Source organism: Oncorhynchus clarkii, chromosome 20, assembly GCF_045791955.1.
Source record: "Oncorhynchus clarkii lewisi isolate Uvic-CL-2024 chromosome 20, UVic_Ocla_1.0, whole genome shotgun sequence".
In the NCBI taxonomy this organism is placed as follows: Eukaryota; Metazoa; Chordata; class Actinopteri; order Salmoniformes; family Salmonidae; genus Oncorhynchus; species Oncorhynchus clarkii.
The window spans coordinates 37,641,093-37,659,209 of record NC_092166.1 but is presented as its reverse complement, the minus strand read 5'-3'; the positions used below and the strand labels follow the sequence as shown (position 1 = coordinate 37,659,209).

General features: G+C 44.1%; 1 protein-coding gene across 1 annotated transcript in view; it reads right to left on the bottom strand.

Moving 5' to 3' along the window:
* LOC139376323 (sodium/potassium-transporting ATPase subunit beta-1-interacting protein 3-like) overlaps positions 1-18,117 on the bottom strand; it is a 153,869-nt gene that overhangs the window by 107,760 nt on the left and 27,992 nt on the right. The window lies entirely within an intron of this gene.

The window sequence follows — 18,117 nt, the reverse complement described above, 5'->3', positions numbered from 1 at the left end:
GGATTTCATCAACCTTGTTGTCAAGAGACTAGACATTGGCGAGTAGTATGCTAGGGAGTGGTGCGCGATGTGCCCGTCTCCGGTGCCCGTCTCCGGAGCCTGACCAGAAGGCCGCACCGTTTGCCCTTTTTATGGCGACGTTGTTTAGGTTCGCCGGCTGGGATCCGATCCATTGTCCTGGGTGGAAGTTAAAACACAGGATCCGCTTCGGGAAAGTTATATTCCTGGTGGTGGTGAGTTGACGTTGCTCTTATATTCAGTAGTTCCTCCCGACTGTATGTAATGAAACCTAAGATTACCTGGGGTACCAAAGTAAGAAATAACACGTAAAAAAACAGTAGGACAGTATGTTTGTCTTGTCCCGTCCCAAGTATATTTTTCTTCGAATATATTTCGCATATATTTTTAATATCCTTTTTCATCTCAATTTCCATCTACGGACTGAACATACTCTCCTGCAACCCGCCTCACCCAATGTGGTACGGATCTGTTATTTTTTACACTTTAGAACAAGAACTGGCTCAGCCTGGTCTATTCCTGCCAGTCTGCACAGCGCGATATCAACCCAGAGCATATTGGACTGCTTTTTCTCTACCACATCTCTGTATTCCTACCGCAAGCTCTGACACTCATTGCAGCTAGCTAGCTGCTATCCGAGTGGCTACTCCTGGCTAACGTCTCTGTCCCGAAGCAAGCACCAGTTAGCCTGGAGCTAGCCTGGAGCTAGGCCCATCTCCAGGCTAGCTGAAGACTCTTTTACTACCGACACGGAGCCCTGCTGATCCATCATGACTGGTCTGCCGACGAAACCATCCGAGGGGGTTTCAACAGGCTCTTCCGTTGCCATACGCTAGCCTGCTTGCCCCGGCACGCTAGATATCTGAATCGCCGTATCTCCAGCTCGACTAGCTACTCACTGGACCCTATGATCATTAAGCTACACATGCATCTCCCTAGTGTAAATATGCCTTGTCTATTTCTGTTTTGGTTAGTGATTATTGTCGTGTCACTTTAGAACCTCCAGCCCTGCTCAATATGCCTAAATTAGCCCCTTTGTTCCAACCCCCACACATGCAGTAACCTCATCTGGCGTAAATGGTGCCTCCAGAGACAAAACCTCTCTCATCTTCACTCAATGCCTAGGTTTACCTCCACTCTATTCACATCCTACCACACCCTTGTCTGTACATTATGCCTTGAATCTATTCTTCTGCGCCCAGAAATCTGCTACTTTTACTCTCTGTTCTGAATTTACTAGACGACCAGTTCTTATAGCCTTTAGCCGTACCCTTATTCTACTCCCTTATTCTACTCCTCCTCTGCTCCTCTGGTGATGTAGAGTTTAACCCAGGCCCTGCAGCCACTAGCTCCACCCTCATTCCCCAGTCGCTCTCATTTGTTGACTTCTGTAACCGTAAAAGCCTTGGTTTCATGCATGTTAACAATAGAAGTTTGATTCACTGCTTTAGCACATTCTGCCAACCCGGATGTCCTAGCCATGTCTAAATCCTGGCTTAGGAAAATCCTAAAATTTCCATCCCTAACTATAATATTTTCCAACAAGATAGAACTGCCAAAGGGGGCGGAGTTGCAATCTACTGCAGAGATTGACAGAACTTTGCAGGCTTACTTTCCAGGTCTATGCCAAAACAATTCCAGCATCTACTTTCTTCAGAACCAAGTCTCTCACCATTGCCTCTTGTTATAGACCCCTTTCAGCCCCCAGCTGTGCCCTGGACACCATATGTCAATCGATTGCCCCCCATCTATCTTCATAGTTCGTACTGTTAGGCGACCTAAACTGGGACACGCTTAACACCCCGGCAGTCCTACAAATCTTATCAAGGAACCTACCAGGTACAACCCTAAATTCGTAACCATGGTCACCCTCTTAGATATCATCCTGACCAACTTGAACCCTCTAAATACACCTTTGCTGTCTTCAACCAGGATCTCAGTGAACATTGCCTCATTGTCTGTGTGCGTAATGGGTCCGCGGTCAAACGACCACCCCTCATCACTGTCAAACGCTCCCTAAAACACTTCAGCGAGCAGGCCTTTCTAATCGACCTGGTCCGGGTATCCTGGAAGGATATTGACCTCATCCCGTCAGTAGAGGATGTCTGGTTGCTCTTCAAAAGTGCTTTCCTCTCCTCTCCTTAAATAAGCATGCCCCTTGAGATAGTGCCCTTGGTTCACCCCAGACTTGACTGCCCTTGACCAGCACAAAAACATTCTGTGGCGTTCTGCATTAGCATCGAATAGCCCCCACAATATGCAACTTTTGAGGGAAGTCAGGAACCAATATACTCAGTCAGTTAGGAAAGATAAGGCAAGAAAGATAAGGCAGAAATGTGCATCCTGTTGCAATAATTCCCAAAAGTTTTGGGACACTGTAAAGTCCATGGAGAATAAGAGCACCTCCTCCCAGCTCTCCACTGCTTAGTCACTTTAACTATACATTCATGTACATACTATCTCAATTGGTCTGACCAACCAATGCTCCCGCATATTGGCCTAACCGGGCTATCTGCATTGTGTCCCACCCACCACTCGTCAACCCCTCTTTTACGCTACTGCTACTCTCTGTTCATCATATATGCATAGTCACTTGAACCATATCTACATGTACATACTACCTCAATCAGCCTGACTAACCGGTGTCTGTATGTAGCCTCGCTACTTTTATAGCCTCGCTACTGTATATATATGTTTTATTTCTTTACTTACCTATTGTTCACCTAATACCTTTTTTGCACTATTGGTAAGAGCCTGTAAGTAAGCATTTCACTGTAAGGTGTAAGGTTGAATACCTGTTGTATTCAGCGCACGTGATAAATAAACTTTGATTTGATTTGAGTGTTAATGCTAAATTGTAATTATTTCTCCTCCGTGGCCAATTTCTTGCCTTACCTCCCTACTCTTCACATTTACACACACTGTACATAGATTTTTTCTATTGTGTTATTGACTGTACGTTTGTTTATGTGTAACTCTGTGTTGTTGTTTTTGTCGCACTGCTTTGCTTTATCTTGGCCAGGTCGCAGTTGTAAATGAGAACTAGCCTGCCTGGTTAAATAAAGGTGAAATATATATATATTTTTTAAAGATCCCATGTCACCCATCGTAAGAGTTGGGGTGTTAACCCCGGTGTCCTGGCTAAATTCCCACTCTGGCCCCCATACCATCATGGCCACCTAATCATCCCCACCTTCCAATTGGCTCCTTTCCCCTGTAACTATTCCACAGGTCAACAAAAATAAACTGGGAGGTGGCTTTTCACACAGGTCTCCATATCTCTCCCTCCTCTCTCACTAACCCTCAGTTTCACCCTTTCCCTCCCCCTCTTCCCCAATACGCCCAGTGACTGAGCCATGACTATGTTTTTCCCAATGATAGCAGCTGACTGACTGGACCTCCAATCCCATGGCAGATACACTGGTGCCCAGCCACAGACCCATTACAATCACAACTAGCCTACATCAGAACATTACACACACAAATACAGCCCAACATCACAAGCCAAAATAAATGCCAAAGATGACCCACATAGTCAGAGACAAGCAACTTCCTTCCTCTGACTTCCCATTCTGGATATTTGCATATTTTTCTCGTCTCTTCTTCTCTCTCTCTTCTCTCTCCTTTCCCAAATCTGAGTATCCTGGTCCATCATGGTCATCCTCATTATAAAGTTTATCTAGAGTTGTGTTATTAGAGACCATTTCAGATTCTAACTCAACTACATGGCTAAGATGGGAAGAATAGACTAGGTTTTCAAAGAGATTTCAAGGCTAACAAGAGGAGAGGATTACGTTTCATCTTCTCTGGCACTTGTAGGCTTCTTTCCCTGGTTCTATTGGAATCACACTCACAATTTAATCAGCTTCTCTGACATGGGAATGAGAAAATGCGCTGGACACACACACACACACACACACACACACACACATACAGTTCGCTTTGATTCATCAGAGAAGATGACAGAAGGATGATGAAAATGACAAAACAAGAGCAGCTTAAATAAACCCTTCCTCTCCTCCTTAAACAGTTTGGGTTTAACCCTAATTAGCGAGGTGGTAATTCGGCAACTTCAGAGGGATGTAGCGAGAAGGAACACTTAAGCAGGAAGTAAGCCCTCCCCAAAAGCTGTCAGCAGTTTTATATACCCTCATTCTCTTCTCCATAATTGACTCAGTACTCAGTACTCTTTTACTCGCCATACTAGGATTTACCAAGAAATTCCTTCCCAGTATTCCCGCTCAAACCCGGAAGCATATAATACCAGGCTTAACATTGACAACATGGTCAGACTAGCCACATTATCCATATTGAGAATGTTGTTATCACATCAGTGGTGGAACGTCACAACTCGGCAACTCGGGTAACAACTTTTTCTCCGTTTCCCACTTGTAAATCTGACTTGGAGGGTCATTCAATTTACATTTTCAAATTGGGAATAAGGAACATCCGATAACTCAAATAGCACGTGAACACAGCAGTAACCTAGGTAGTTTTCCTTTGACTGAAATATGCAGCTTGGTCTTTTTCTCTTCCCTTGCACCTGGCTATCAGGGGAATTTGGGAAGGTTGTGGCTTTTTGGCTTATTGTGGTGATTTTGTCAAAGCGAACTTATCTGATTCTCAGCTACTCAAAGAGATAAGCTGTAGCAGAGATTCAGCACCATGAAAAGTGCTGTGGTTGATTTGCCCGCAAATCTAAAGATATACTGTTGAAGTCGGAAGTTTACATACAGTTAGGTTGGAGTCATTAAAACTCGTTTTTCAACCACTCCACACATTTCTTGTTAACAAACTATAATGATCTCAATTAGCTTATCAGAAGCTTCTAAAACCATGAAATAATTTTCTGGAATTTACCAAGCTGGTCAAAGGCACAGTCAACTTAGTGTATGTAAACTTCTGACCCACTGGAATTGTGATACAGTGAATTATAAGTGAAATAATCTGTCTGCTAACAATTGTTGAAAACATTTATTGTGTCATGCGCAAAGTAGATGTCCTAACCAACTTGCCAAAACTATAGTTTGTTAACAAGAAATTTGTGGAGTGGATGAAAAACGAGTTTTAATCACTCCATCCTAAGTGTATGTAAACTTCCGACTTGGACTGTGTGTGTTATATATATATATATATATATATACTGAGCAAAAATATAAACGTAACATGTAAAGTGTTGGTCCCATGTTTCATGAGCTGAAATAAAAGATCCCAGAAATGTTCCATGCACAAAAAGCGTATTTCTCTCAAATTTTTAGCACAAATGTGTTTATATCCCTGTTAGTGATTTCTCCTTTGCCAAGATAATCCACCCACCCGACAAGTGTGGCATATCAAGAAGCTGATTAAACAGCATGATCATTCCACAGGTGCACCTTGTGCTGGGTCAATAAAAGGCCACATTAAAATGTGCAGTTTTGTAATACAAAACAATGCCACAGATGTCTCAAGTTTTGAGGGAGCGTGCAATTGGCATGCTGACTGCTGGAATGTCCACCAGAGCTGTTGCTAAATAATTGAATGTTCATTTCTCTACCATAAGCCGCCTCCAACGTTGTTTTAGAGAAGTTAGCAATAAAAATACGTCCAATTGGCCTCACAACCGCAGACCACGTGTAACCATGCCAGCCCAGGACCTTCACATCTGGCTTCTCACCTGCGGATCATCTCAGACCAGGCAGCTGATGAAACTGAGGAGTATTTCTGTCTGTAATAAAGCCCTTTTGTGGGAAAAAAAAATCATTTTGAATGGCTTGGCCTGGCTTCCCAGTAGATAGGCCTGGCTCCCAGGCCCACCCGTGGCTGCGCCACTGCCCAGTCATGTGAAATCCATAGATTAGGACCTAATGAATGTATTTCAATTGACTGATTTCCTATTATGAACTGTAACTCCGTTAAACTGTTGAAATTGTTGCATATTCCATTTCTATTTTTGTTCAGTACACTGTTACATCTGCTCCTGCCATGCCTTCTACTGCTCATCCTGTGTCTCCTTGTCCTGCCGCCACTCCCCCAGTGCTCTCTCCCTCTCCCCCTCTCTCTGTGTGTGTGATTGTGTGGGAGGAGACAGGTGTGCTGGACTCTAAGCAGATCCCCACCAGCTGCAACCTGTTCCATAATCAAGACCTCTACAAATACTCAGTTCTGCCACTTCCACACTGCCAGATCGTAATCTCTGCTCAGTCAGTCCACGTTTCTAGCCATTTGGTAATATTTAGATCCTGTTATCATGTTATTCCTGTTTTCCTTGCCTGACGCTGTTTTCCTCTCCGCTACAGTTCTGCCCGCTCTGACTCTGGTCCCTGCCTCCTGTCCCACGTCTGCTCATCCTGCTACTCTGTCCTGGATTCCCCCCGGACCTGCTTACCCTGTCCCAACACCTCTCGCCTCAGCCTCTGCACCTGGTTTCCTGCAACCCACCCAAGCTTCCCCTGGCCTGCACTCCATCTTCCACCTGTGTTTCAATAAATACCTTGGTTACTTCATCCCAATCTTCTCGTCTGAGTCTGCTCTTGGGTTTCCCTGTTCCACTCCGCGTAACATACAATACACTTGAAGTTCAATCCCCTTTTCCTAAATTAATGTATGAAGACAAGTATGACGCAAAACATTTCTGGTTCATGGTTATTGTCCATAATTGTCAGTTACAAGATTATAAGATAATTGTGCCAGTCATACTATCTGCTATCCCCTACCCCTCCACACCATCCACTCTGCCCCCCCCCCCCCCTGAACCCTTTCCCTGATGGCAGGTTATTGTTTTCTCCCTGCACTAAATCTTCTGTCTGTATATCTTAGGGTTGCCGAGGTAATGCCAGGAGCGTCAGGGAGAGAGATTGGGGGGTGGGATAGAGAGAGGTTGGTTGGTTATTACCCTCTCCCTGACCTCTAACCTTGGACCAATTATGACTGTGACCCCATAGACCTGAGATCTTCTCTAAAACATGCCCCCCTTTCCTCTCTCTCTCTTCAACTCTAATTCGCTCTCACTGTATAACTCTCCCTCTATCTCTCTTTCTGCCTCTCTTCATCACCCCCCCTCTCTCATATATATATATATATATATATATATATATATATCACTCTCTCGAGACTTTGGCCCAAATGATAAATCAAGCGGTGATCAATAATTCAAACACTTTCAAGCTTTGTCTCCTCTACCTCTCACAGCGTAAACGAGAGGGAGAGGGGGAAGGAAGGAACGTTAGACTAGAGAGCGACGAGAGGGAGAGAGGCTCTGTTAAACCAGGCAGCTATCAATAATTCAAACACTTTCAAGCGTCTCCTCTACCACTCAAAGCCTAAACGAGAGGGAGAGGGGGAAGGAATGATAGACTAGACAGAAAAAACGAGAGAGAGAGAGAGAGGCTCTGTTAAACCAGGGATCTAACACAGACTAACGAGACTCGAGTCCTCATAAAAAATGTAAGCAATGCTCTTCAACCATGAATACACTGAAAGCTCATCAGGTGAGAGAGAATGACACCATTATTTTCAGGTATGAAGATTCTGGCCTACTCTTGTGGACTCGTAGGTTTCCTAGCTTCCTGAGACTGTTGGTCATTAAGGGTGGAAAGTTACCTTTCACCAGACCCCCTGAGTTAACATTACACTGCTAGATTTCCCTCTCCTTTCATGTCCTGGGTCAGACAGAATCTTTCCCTTAAAATCATACAGCAGTGGGAACCATGATTTTAGTTTAAGATTGAAGTTGTTTCTGGTGATGAGAGGTAGGAGGGGTGCTGTACAAAACAAAGTAATCAGTGATTGGACCGTCTTGAACCAATCAGAGTATCAAAGCCAAAGTGTGATCTGGCAACCCATCGGTTTCTGGACCAATCACTGTGTTGGCATTCAGTGAAGGGTCAGGGAGGTACTCAGATCGACTCATTGTGGAGAAGAAACTAACGTCTGTGGGCAATGCATTTGGCCAGAGCAAGAAGTCTAGGTTACCAGGCAAACCACAGTCCTCCTGATTACCAAATATAGACCACTCTGTTGTGGCTGTTGACTGTTCCAGCATCTTCTCCCTTACCTTTCTATCTCCCCCTTTCACCGTTCTCTCTCTCAATGGGAGGTTATTTCCCTCTCTCTTTACACACTCTTTACCCACCCATCCAACCCTTACACACACATACAAGCACACACACACACACACACACACACACACACACACACACACACACACACACACACACACACACACTTTAAAACTCAAGGTACAAACTCACCTGATTTACCCAGCTGAAGACATGACACTGTTCTTAACCTTAACAAACACACACACACAGGTCTGTAGGCAGGCTGTGCTGTGTTTTACTGCTGTGGCGTTCGCTCCAGCTGCAGTAATTATAGCTAACGATGCATTAATAATAAAGCTATGCCGAGGCACAGGACAGATTGTGTGTGTATATGGGGGAGGGGTAGCCTGCAAATTGGGGCGACATTCAGCAACAAATAGCTCATGATTATTCATGGTCAAATTTGAATGTTTAATACTCTGGCATGCACCAAGTGAACCGGCAAGGAACACACATCATTACTAAAAACCAGCCTAAATCCTTTGTAATGTGTTGAAATAATGTGACACACGCCAAATACAGAAGTCTGTGTTTTGAGGATAAAAGAAGCAAGTCTTTAGTCCAAATACTCTAACAACCATAAAGCCTAGAGATTCTCTAGAATATTTCACTCAGTTCTCAGTGGAACTTTACTGGAACCCTGTCATAAGGCCTATACATGAAAACACTGTGGTAACACTTATGTCAGGCTATATTCCTTAGAAACAATGCACTTGAGCACCAGTTTCTTTATGCGGTTTCATAATGCGCTCATTCGACACACACCGAAGCCAACACAGAGACACCTTTTCTAGAGGATGGGAATGAGATAATCACAGAACCATGACTCCTATTCCTCCTCTCCTCCCTCATCTGATCTCCTCCTTCCCTCTCTCTTTTCTTTCATAATAACAACTCACAGACACAGATGAATTAGAATTGCAGATAGTCTCCACTATCTCTGCCTCTGACTGTATCAGGGCTCTCGATCTGGCTGGTTGTTCTCCCCCTCAGAGCTGGCTAGCCAGCTCTCCTCCTAGCCAAGTACATTATTGCTGAGTGTTGTGCTTTTGTTTTTCTTTAGTTATTCAAGGACATAGTTGAAGGGACTGATTTCCATCTGTGACCTCATACACTATGCAAGTGATGAGGCAAATAGGTTTGTAGTTTTTACATTTTGTAGTCTTTTTCAATGAAAACCTAATGAAAGGCATCTGGCAGAAGCAAATTTATCCACAAACATGAATATAATGTTTGTATATCTGTTATACAATATATATATATATATACACACATATACATACAGATATATATATATACCTAGATATCTATATGAACGCGTTTTCATGAATTTGATGATATAACCGTCAAGCCCATTCAGAATAGCAGGGACATGAACACAGAAGTGTAAATATAAGAACGTGTCATTTGCACAAGGTAATACTCCAGACCAGTGTGTGTTTGTGTTTGTGCACTTCAGTGATTGGGCACACAAAGCCACCGTAGTCAATTGGGGGCCTCAGTCATCAATCACCCACTGTCCATGGAGCCACATCCACCATCACCATGAACACTGGGGAAAGGTCATTTTGGAATTCTATTACATTTTGGTCAGTGCACCTGTTCTGAGCTCAGTGGTTACACAAACCTTCACTGGGGAGAGGCTCTCATCACTACAGACCTTTGTGTGTATGCCTGCCTGCCTGTGTGTGTGTCTGAGGAAGGCCCGGAAGGTCGTCAAGGACTCCAGCCAGCCGAGTTACCATCTGGAAAGCGGACTAACAGGCTCCAAGACATCTTCTGCCACCAGGCCGTCAGACCACTGAACACCCTAGCGTTCTTCCTGCAGACCTGCACCTCAGAGATTCTCTGCACTCACTACCCACCCATCCAACCCTTACACACACATACAAGCACACACATACAAACACACACACACACACACATACACACACACTCATAATTCCCACACACACATACACACACACACACACACACAGCTGCAGTTCTATATTATACTATTTATTCCACTGCGTGACCAAGTCACTTTATTTCTGTGAATACAGACCATTATTACTATGCATATAATGTCTCTTATTGCTTCTGAATTGTTCCATGCCACTTCAACAAGACATGACGCCCACCGTCTCAGATCGTTCTGAAATCATTTCTGTTGTCAGAAACAGATGAGATCAGCATTCCTGAAACGTTATTTTGTTGAAATATAATTTGATCTCGGATAAATTAAATGAATTGACTACACCCAAAATGGCAATTTTAAGTGATAGGATTCAGATAATACTCAATTAATATAGTACCCAACATCCAATTTGTACCAAACTTATTCCTACCAGTGCCAATGAGTAAGACATGAGTAATAATTGTTTTGGGTGAAAAGTCACCCACAAGCTCTCCACACCCCAATCCCACCCTAACAACGAGAATACAGTATCAGTTTTCTACGATTTTAAAACAATCTTGAGATGGTGGATGTCTAGATTCACTTTCTTTTGCTTTTTGACGTGGAATGACCATTATTTCTTGTTGACTCTGTAATTATTATATTGTATTGATGAATGTACTGTATTGTTGAGGGAGCATAAGCATTTCGCTGCACCTTTCAAACCCGCTGTAAACTATGTATGTGATTTTGTGCGCCTGTCTGCCCTACGTGTCTGTTTCTCACGTTGGTGTGGCCTCATATTTCACCACTTAAGACTCCACATCGTCTTGAGAACAACAGACACTAAAAAACAAAAAAACGTAACTAAATGTTAAGTGAAACAACAATCACAAAAACGTTTGATGACCAAACAAGTACAGTAGATGGAAGACTGGCAAAACAGCCATTACTCTGAGGCAGTGCTATACAGAGAGACATCCCATCTGTCCTGAAAGGTCAGTCAGTGTAGAGGAACAAGAGGATTCCCAATCAATAGAAAGTCATTATCCGCCTTCAGAGAGAAAACACCACTCGCAACTCCCTGCCTGGCCACGATGCAGCGAATCACAAGTTAATTAGGGATGACAATGATGCCATTGTGGTTTGATCCAGAAAGACATTACAAAGCTACTTATTATCATCACATAGTCTGTGCCTATAGCTGTTCTATTTTTAGCACAAATAACTGTTTATGGTGTGCTATTGATGGTGATTTACATAATGTTTGCTAATTTATAAAAAATAAAAAACTGAAATATCACATTTACATAAGTATTCAGACCATTTACTCAGTACTTTTTTTAAGCACCTTTGGCAGCGATTACAGCCTCGAGTCATCTTGGGTATGACGCTACAAGCTTGGCACATCTGTATTTGGGAAGTTTCTCCCATTCTTCTCTGCAGATCCTCTCAAGCTCTGTAAGGTTGGATGGGGAGTGTCGCTGCACAGATATTTTCAGGTCTCTCCAGAGATGTTCGATCAGGTTCAAGTCCGGGCTCTGGCTGGGCCACTCACGGACATTCAGACACTTGTCCTGAAGCCACTCCTGCGTTGTCTTGGTTGTGTGCTGTCATGACTGTCCTGATCAGGTCAGGTTACAGGAGACCACAACCCTACAGATTATCTCTCAACCCCAACAGAGGAGGAGAGATCTAGTGGTCTGAAGTTGTGGGGGTTTAACCTGTTGGATCTCTAGGGGCGCTATTTCATTTTTGGATAAAAAACGTTCCCGTTTTAAGCGCGATATTTTGTCACGAAAAGATACTCAACTATGCATATTCTTGACAGTTTTTGAAAGAAAACACTCTGAAGTTTCAGAATCTGCAAAGATATTGTCTGTAAGTGCCCCAGAACTCATTCTACAGGCGAAACCAAGATGATGCGTCAACCAGGAAAATAGCAGAATTTCTGAAGCTCTGTTTTCCATTGTCTCCTTATATGGCTGTGATTGCGCAAGGAATGAGCCTACACTTTCTGTCGTTCCCCCAAGGTCTTAGCAGCATTGTGACGTATTTGTAGGCATATCATTGGAAGATTGACCATAAGAGACTACATTTTCCAAGTGTCCGCCTGGTGTCCTGCGTGGAATTCGGTGCGCAATTGCCAGCTGCTTGTACTTTTCCATTTGATTGAGGGGAGAAACCATGCTTCCAAGAACGATATATCAATGAAGAGATATGTGAAAAACACCTTGAGGATTGATTCTAAACAACATTTGCCATGTTTTCAGTCGATATTATGGAGTTAATTTGGAAAAAAGTTCGCGTTTTGAGGACTGAATTTCCGGTTTTTTTTGGTAGCCAAATGTGATGTATAAAACGGAGCTATTTCTAATACACAAAGAATATTTTTGGAAAAACTGAGCATCTGCTATCTAACTGAGAGTATCCTCATTGAAAACATCAGAAGTTCTTCAAAGGTAAATGATTTTATTTGAAGGCTTTTATGTTTTTGTTGAAATGTTGCGTGCTGGATGCTAACGCTAATGCTAACGCTAAATGCTACGCTAGCTAGCTACTTTTACACAAATTATTGTTTTCCTATGGTTGAGAAGCATATTTTGAAAATCTGAGATGACAGTGTTGTTTACAAAAGGCTAAGCTTGAGAGATGGCATATTTATTTCATTTCATTTGCGATTTTCATGAATAGTTAACGTTGCGTTATGGTAATGAGCTTGAGTCTGTATTCCTGATACCGGATCCGGGATGGGGAGATCAGAGAGGTTAATGACCCCTCACGCCCCAAATCTCAGGCCACAGACAAATTCCTTTGTCCTTTTACTATGGAGAACCAGCCTCAGAACATTAAACATGAAATAAAGGGACTTTGGAACAATGGTTTCCGTCAGCCACAATGGTGGTCATGACGATAGATGGTATGTGAAAATGTATGTCATTTTTGTTTTGTTATTAAAAGGTTAATAGATGACGTTATTACGAAAACATTGTAACGTGAAGAGTTTTCATAGTATGTGTTTGATGTTTATACATTGTACGTTGTGTGGAAAATGTCCAAATCAAAGGGAATGTTTTGGTAAAGATGAAATGTGAAGTTAGTTGTCTAAAATTGGATTTGAGAAAAACCTAGACCTTCCTCTTAACTTAGTACACCCAGAGAATTGCCCTAAAGGCGGTTACACCCACTTCTGACCCAAGGGTATAAAACCGGTGAGAAAATAATTTACAGATAAGACTACGTGACCGAAGTTCATTCCTGGTTTAATCAGACCAGAGAATCTTGTTTCTCATGGTCTGAGAGTCTTTAGGTGCCTTTTGGCAAACTCCAAGCGGGCTGTCATGTGCCTTTTACTGAGGAGTGGCTTCTGTCTGGTCACTCTACCATAAAGGCCTAATTGTGGGGTGCTGCAGAGATGGTTGTCCTTCTGGAAGGTTCTCCTTTCTCCACAGAGGAACTCTAGACATCTGTCAGAGTGACCATCTCCTCGGATTGCTCTGTTTGGCCAGGTGGCCATCTCTAGGAAGAGTCTTGATGGTTCCAAAATTCTTCCATTTAAGAATGATGGAGGCCACTGCGTTCTTGGGGACCTTCAATGCTGCAGACATTTTTATACTCTTCCCCAGAACTGTGCCTCGACACATTCCTGTCTCTGAAAAAACCTAAGTTACTGTGAGGGCCTGTATGGTCAGAGGTTTTTCCTGACCACACATGACCTAGCCTAAGCAGGAAAATCTCTGGGCCTTTACAGAGAGAACACTTATAGTTGTGCCTTGGTTTTCATAGATCACTCCACTCCAACCCCTGAGCACTCCTCCTCCCTCCCTTTTCTACGGGCCAGATCAAACTAATCAAAACAGAGCGAGGAGGTGTGCCTGACCTGACCCAACACAGGAAGTGTTTGGGGCATTCAGAAATAGTGCTGAGTAGAATAAGGCTGTTCCAGTGGTCTTCTGGGACTCTTTAGGAAGGCTGTTGACAGCTTTATACAGGCCTAACAAATTCCTTTACCACTTATCTCTAATGAGGAAAAAAGTTCAGGGCGGGGAGGAGGAGAAACAGGTGTGTTACTCCGAGCAGGGGCGCAGGAGTGTGTGAGTGTGTTGTGTGTGTACATTTCTGTCTATGTGCATACGGTGAGGAAAGTACTGTGTTGTCATAATATTTCATAAATGTGTGATTAGTGTGTTGTATGTATGGAAGTAGGGGAGAGTATAGGGATATTGTTATCCACGTCGGCACCAACAATGTTAGGATGAACAAGTCAGACGTCACCAAGAGCAACATAGCTTCAGCGTGTAAATAAGCTAGAAAGATGTGTCGGCATCGAGTAATTGTCTCTCTCTCTTACTCCAGTGCTAGCCTCTCTACACTGGCTTCCTGTTAAGGCTAGGGCTGATTTCAGGGTTTTGCTGCTCACCTACAAAGCATTACATGGGCTTGCTCCTGCCTATCTTCCCGATTTGGTCCTGCAGTACATACCTACACGTACGCAATGGTCACAAGACACAGGCCTCCTTACTGTCCCTAGAATTCTAGGAGGGGTGCGTCACTTGAGTGGGTTGAGTCACTGACATGATCGTCCTCTCTCTCTCTCTCTCTCTCTCTCTCTCTCTCTCTCTCTCTCTCTCTCTCTCTCTCTCTCTCTCTCTCTCTCTCTCTCTCTCTCTCTCTCTCTCTCTCTCTCTCTCTCTCTCTCTCTCTCTCTCTCTCTCTCTCTCTCTCTCTCTCTCTCTCTCTCTCTCTCTCTCTCTCTCTCTATCTCTCTCTCTCTCTCTCTCTCTAACCCTCTCTCTCTGTCTCCTTCTAACTCTCGCTCTCTGTCTCCTTCTAACTCTCTCTCTCTCTTTCTAACTCTCTCTCTCTCTTTCTAACCCTCTCTCTCTCTCTATCTATTTCTAACCCTCTCTCTCTCTCTCTCTCTCTCTCTCTCTCTCTCTCTCTAACCCTCTCTCTCTTTCTAACCCTCTCTCTCTCTTTCTAACCCTCTCTCTCTCTCTCTTTCTAACCCTCTCTCTCTTTCTAACCCTCTCTCTCTGTCTCTTTCTAACCCTCTCTCTCTCTCTCTCTCTGACACACTTTCTAACCCTCTCTCTCTCTCTCTCTCTCTCTCTCTTTCTAACCCTCTCTCTCTCTCTCTTTCTAACCCTCTCGCTCTCTCTCCCTCTCTAACCCTCTCTCTCTTTCTAACCCTCTCTAACCCTCTCTCTCTTTCTAACCCTCTCTCTCTTTCTAACTCTCTCGCTCTCTCTCTTTCTAACTCTCTCGCTCTCTCTCCCTCTCTAACCCTCTCTCTCTTTCTAACCCTCTCTCTCTCTCTAACCCTCTCTCTCTTTCTAACCCTCTCTCTCTTTCTAACCCTCTCTCTCTCTGTCTCTTTCTAACCCTCTCTCTCTCTCTCTGTCTCTTTCTAACCCTCTCTCTGTCTCTTTCTAACCCTCTCTCTCTCTCTCTCTGTCTCTTTCTAACCCTCTCTCTCTCTCTCTCTGTCTCTTTCTAACCCTCTCTCTCTCTCTCTTTCTAACCCTTTCTAACTCTCTTTCTAACCCTCTCTCTCTTTCTCTTTCTAACTCTCTCTCTCTCTCTCTCTCTCTCTCTCTCTCTCTCTCTCTCTCTCTCTCTCTCTCTCTCTCTCTCTCTCTCTCTCTCTCTCTCTCTCTCTCTCTCTCTCTCTCTCTCTCTCTCTCTCTCTCTCTAACCCTCTCTCTCTCTCTCTAACCCTCTCTCTCTGTCTCTTTCTAACCCTCTCTCTCTGTCTCCTTCTAACTCTCGCTCTCTGTCTCCTTCTAACTCTCGCTCTCTGTCTCCTTCTAACTCTCTCTCTCTCTTTCTAACCCTCTCTCTCTCTCTATCTAACCCTCTCTCTCTCTCTATCTATTTCTAACCCTCTCTCTCTCTCTCTCTCTCTCTCTCTCTCTCTCTCTCTAACCCTCTCTTTCTAACCCTCTCTCTCTCTCTCTCTCTCTCTCTCTCTCTCTCTCTCTCTCTCTCTCTCTCTCTCTCTCTCTCTCTCTCTCTCTCTCTCTCTCTCTCTCTCTCTCTCTCTCTCTCTCTCTCTCTCTCTCTCTCTCTCTCTCTCTCTCTCTCTCTCTAACCCTCTCTCTCTGTCTCCTTCTAACTCTCGCTCTCTGTCTCCTTCTAACTCTCTCTCTCTCTCTCTTTCTAACTCTCTCTCTCTCTTTCTAACCCTCTCTCTCTCTCTATCTATTTCTAACCCTCTCTCTCTCTCTCTCTCTCTCTCTCTCTCTAACCCTCTCTCTCTTTCTAACCCTCTCTCTCTCTTTCTAACCCTCTCTCTCTCTCTCTTTCTAACTCTCTCTCTCTTTCTAACCCTCTCTCTCTGTCTCTTTCTAACCCTCTCTCTCTCTCTCTCGCTGACACACTTTCTAACCCTCTCTCTCTCTCTCTCTCTCTCTCTCTTTCTAACCCTCTCTCTCTCTCTCTTTCTAACCCTCTCGCTCTCTCTCCCTCTCTACCACTCTCTCTCTTTCTAACCCTCTCTAACCCTCTCTCTCTTTCTAACCCTCTCTCTCTTTCTAACTCTCTCGCTCTCTCTCTTTCTAACTCTCTCGCTCTCTCTCCCTCTCTAACCCTCTCTCTCTTTCTAACCCTCTCTCTCTCTCTAACCCTCTCTCTCTTTCTAACCCTCTCTCTCTTTCTAACCCTCTCTCTCTCTGTCTCTTTCTAACCCTCTCTCTCTCTCTCTGTCTCTTTCTAACCCTCTCTCTGTCTCTTTCTAACCCTCTCTCTCTCTCTCTCTGTCTCTTTCTAACCCTCTCTCTCTCTCTCTTTCTAACCCTTTCTAACTCTCTTTCTAACCCTCTCTCTCTTTCTCTTTCTAGCTCTCTCTCCCTCTCTAACTCCTCTCTCTCTCTCTCTCTCTCTCTCTCTCTCTCTCTCTCTCTCTCTCTCTCTCTCTCTCTCTCTCTCTCTCTCTCTCTCTCTCTCTCTCTCTCTCTCTCTCTCTCTCTCTCTCTCTCTCTCTCTCTCTCTCTCTCTCTCTCTCTCTCTCTCTCTCTCTCTCTAACACTCTCTCTCTCTCTCTAACCCTCTCTCTCTCTCTCTAACCCTCTCTCTCTCTCTCTAACCCTCTCTCTCTGTCTCTTTCTAACCCTCTCTCTCTGTCTCCTTCTAACTCTCGCTCTCTGTCTCCTTCTAACTCTCGCTCTCTGTCTCCTTCTAACTCTCTCTCTCTCTCTCTTTCTAACTCTCTCTCTCTCTCTATCTATTTCTAACCCTCTCTCTCTCTCTCTCTCTCTCTCTCTCTCTCTCTCTCTAACCCTCTCTTTCTAACCCTCTCTCTCTCTTTCTAACCCTCTCTCTCTCTCTTTCTAACCCTCTCTCTCTGTCTCTTTCTAACCCTCTCTCTCTCTCTCTCTCTCGCTGACACACTTTCTAACCCTCTCTCTCTCTCTCTCTTTCTAACCCTCTCTCTCTCTCTCTTTCTAACCCTCTCGCTCTCGCTCTCTCTCCCTCTCTAACCCTCTCTCTCTTTCTAACCCTCTCTAACCCTCTCTCTCTTTCTAACCCTCTCTCTCTTTCTAACTCTCTCGCTCTCTCTCTTTCTAACTCTCTCGCTCTCTCTCCCTCTCTAACCCTCTCTCTCTTTCTAACCCTCTCTCTCTCTCTAACCCTCTCTCTCTTTCTAACACTCTCTCTCTTTCTAACCCTCTCTCTCTCTGTCTCTTTCTAACCCTCTCTCTGTCTCTTTCTAACACTCTCTCTGTCTCTTTCTAACTCTCTCTCTCTCTCTGTCTCTTTCTAACCCTCTCTCTCTCTCTTTCTAACCCTTTCTAACCCTTTCTAACTCTCTTTCTAACCCTCTCTCTCTCTCTCTCTTTCTAACCCTCTCTCTCTCTCTCTATCTAACACTCTCGCTCTCACTCTCTCTCCCTCTCTAACCCTCTCTCTCTTTCTAACCCTCTCTAACCCTCTCTCTCTTTCTAACCCTCTCTCTCTTTCTAACTCTCTCGCTCTCTCTCTTTCTAACTCTCTCGCTCTCTCTCCCTCTCTAACCCTCTCTCTCTTTCTAACCCTCTCTCTCTCTCTAACCCTCTCTCTCTTTCTAACCCTCTCTCTCTTTCTAACCCTCTCTCTCTCTCTCTCTCTCTCTCTCTCTCTCTAACCCTCTCTCTCTGT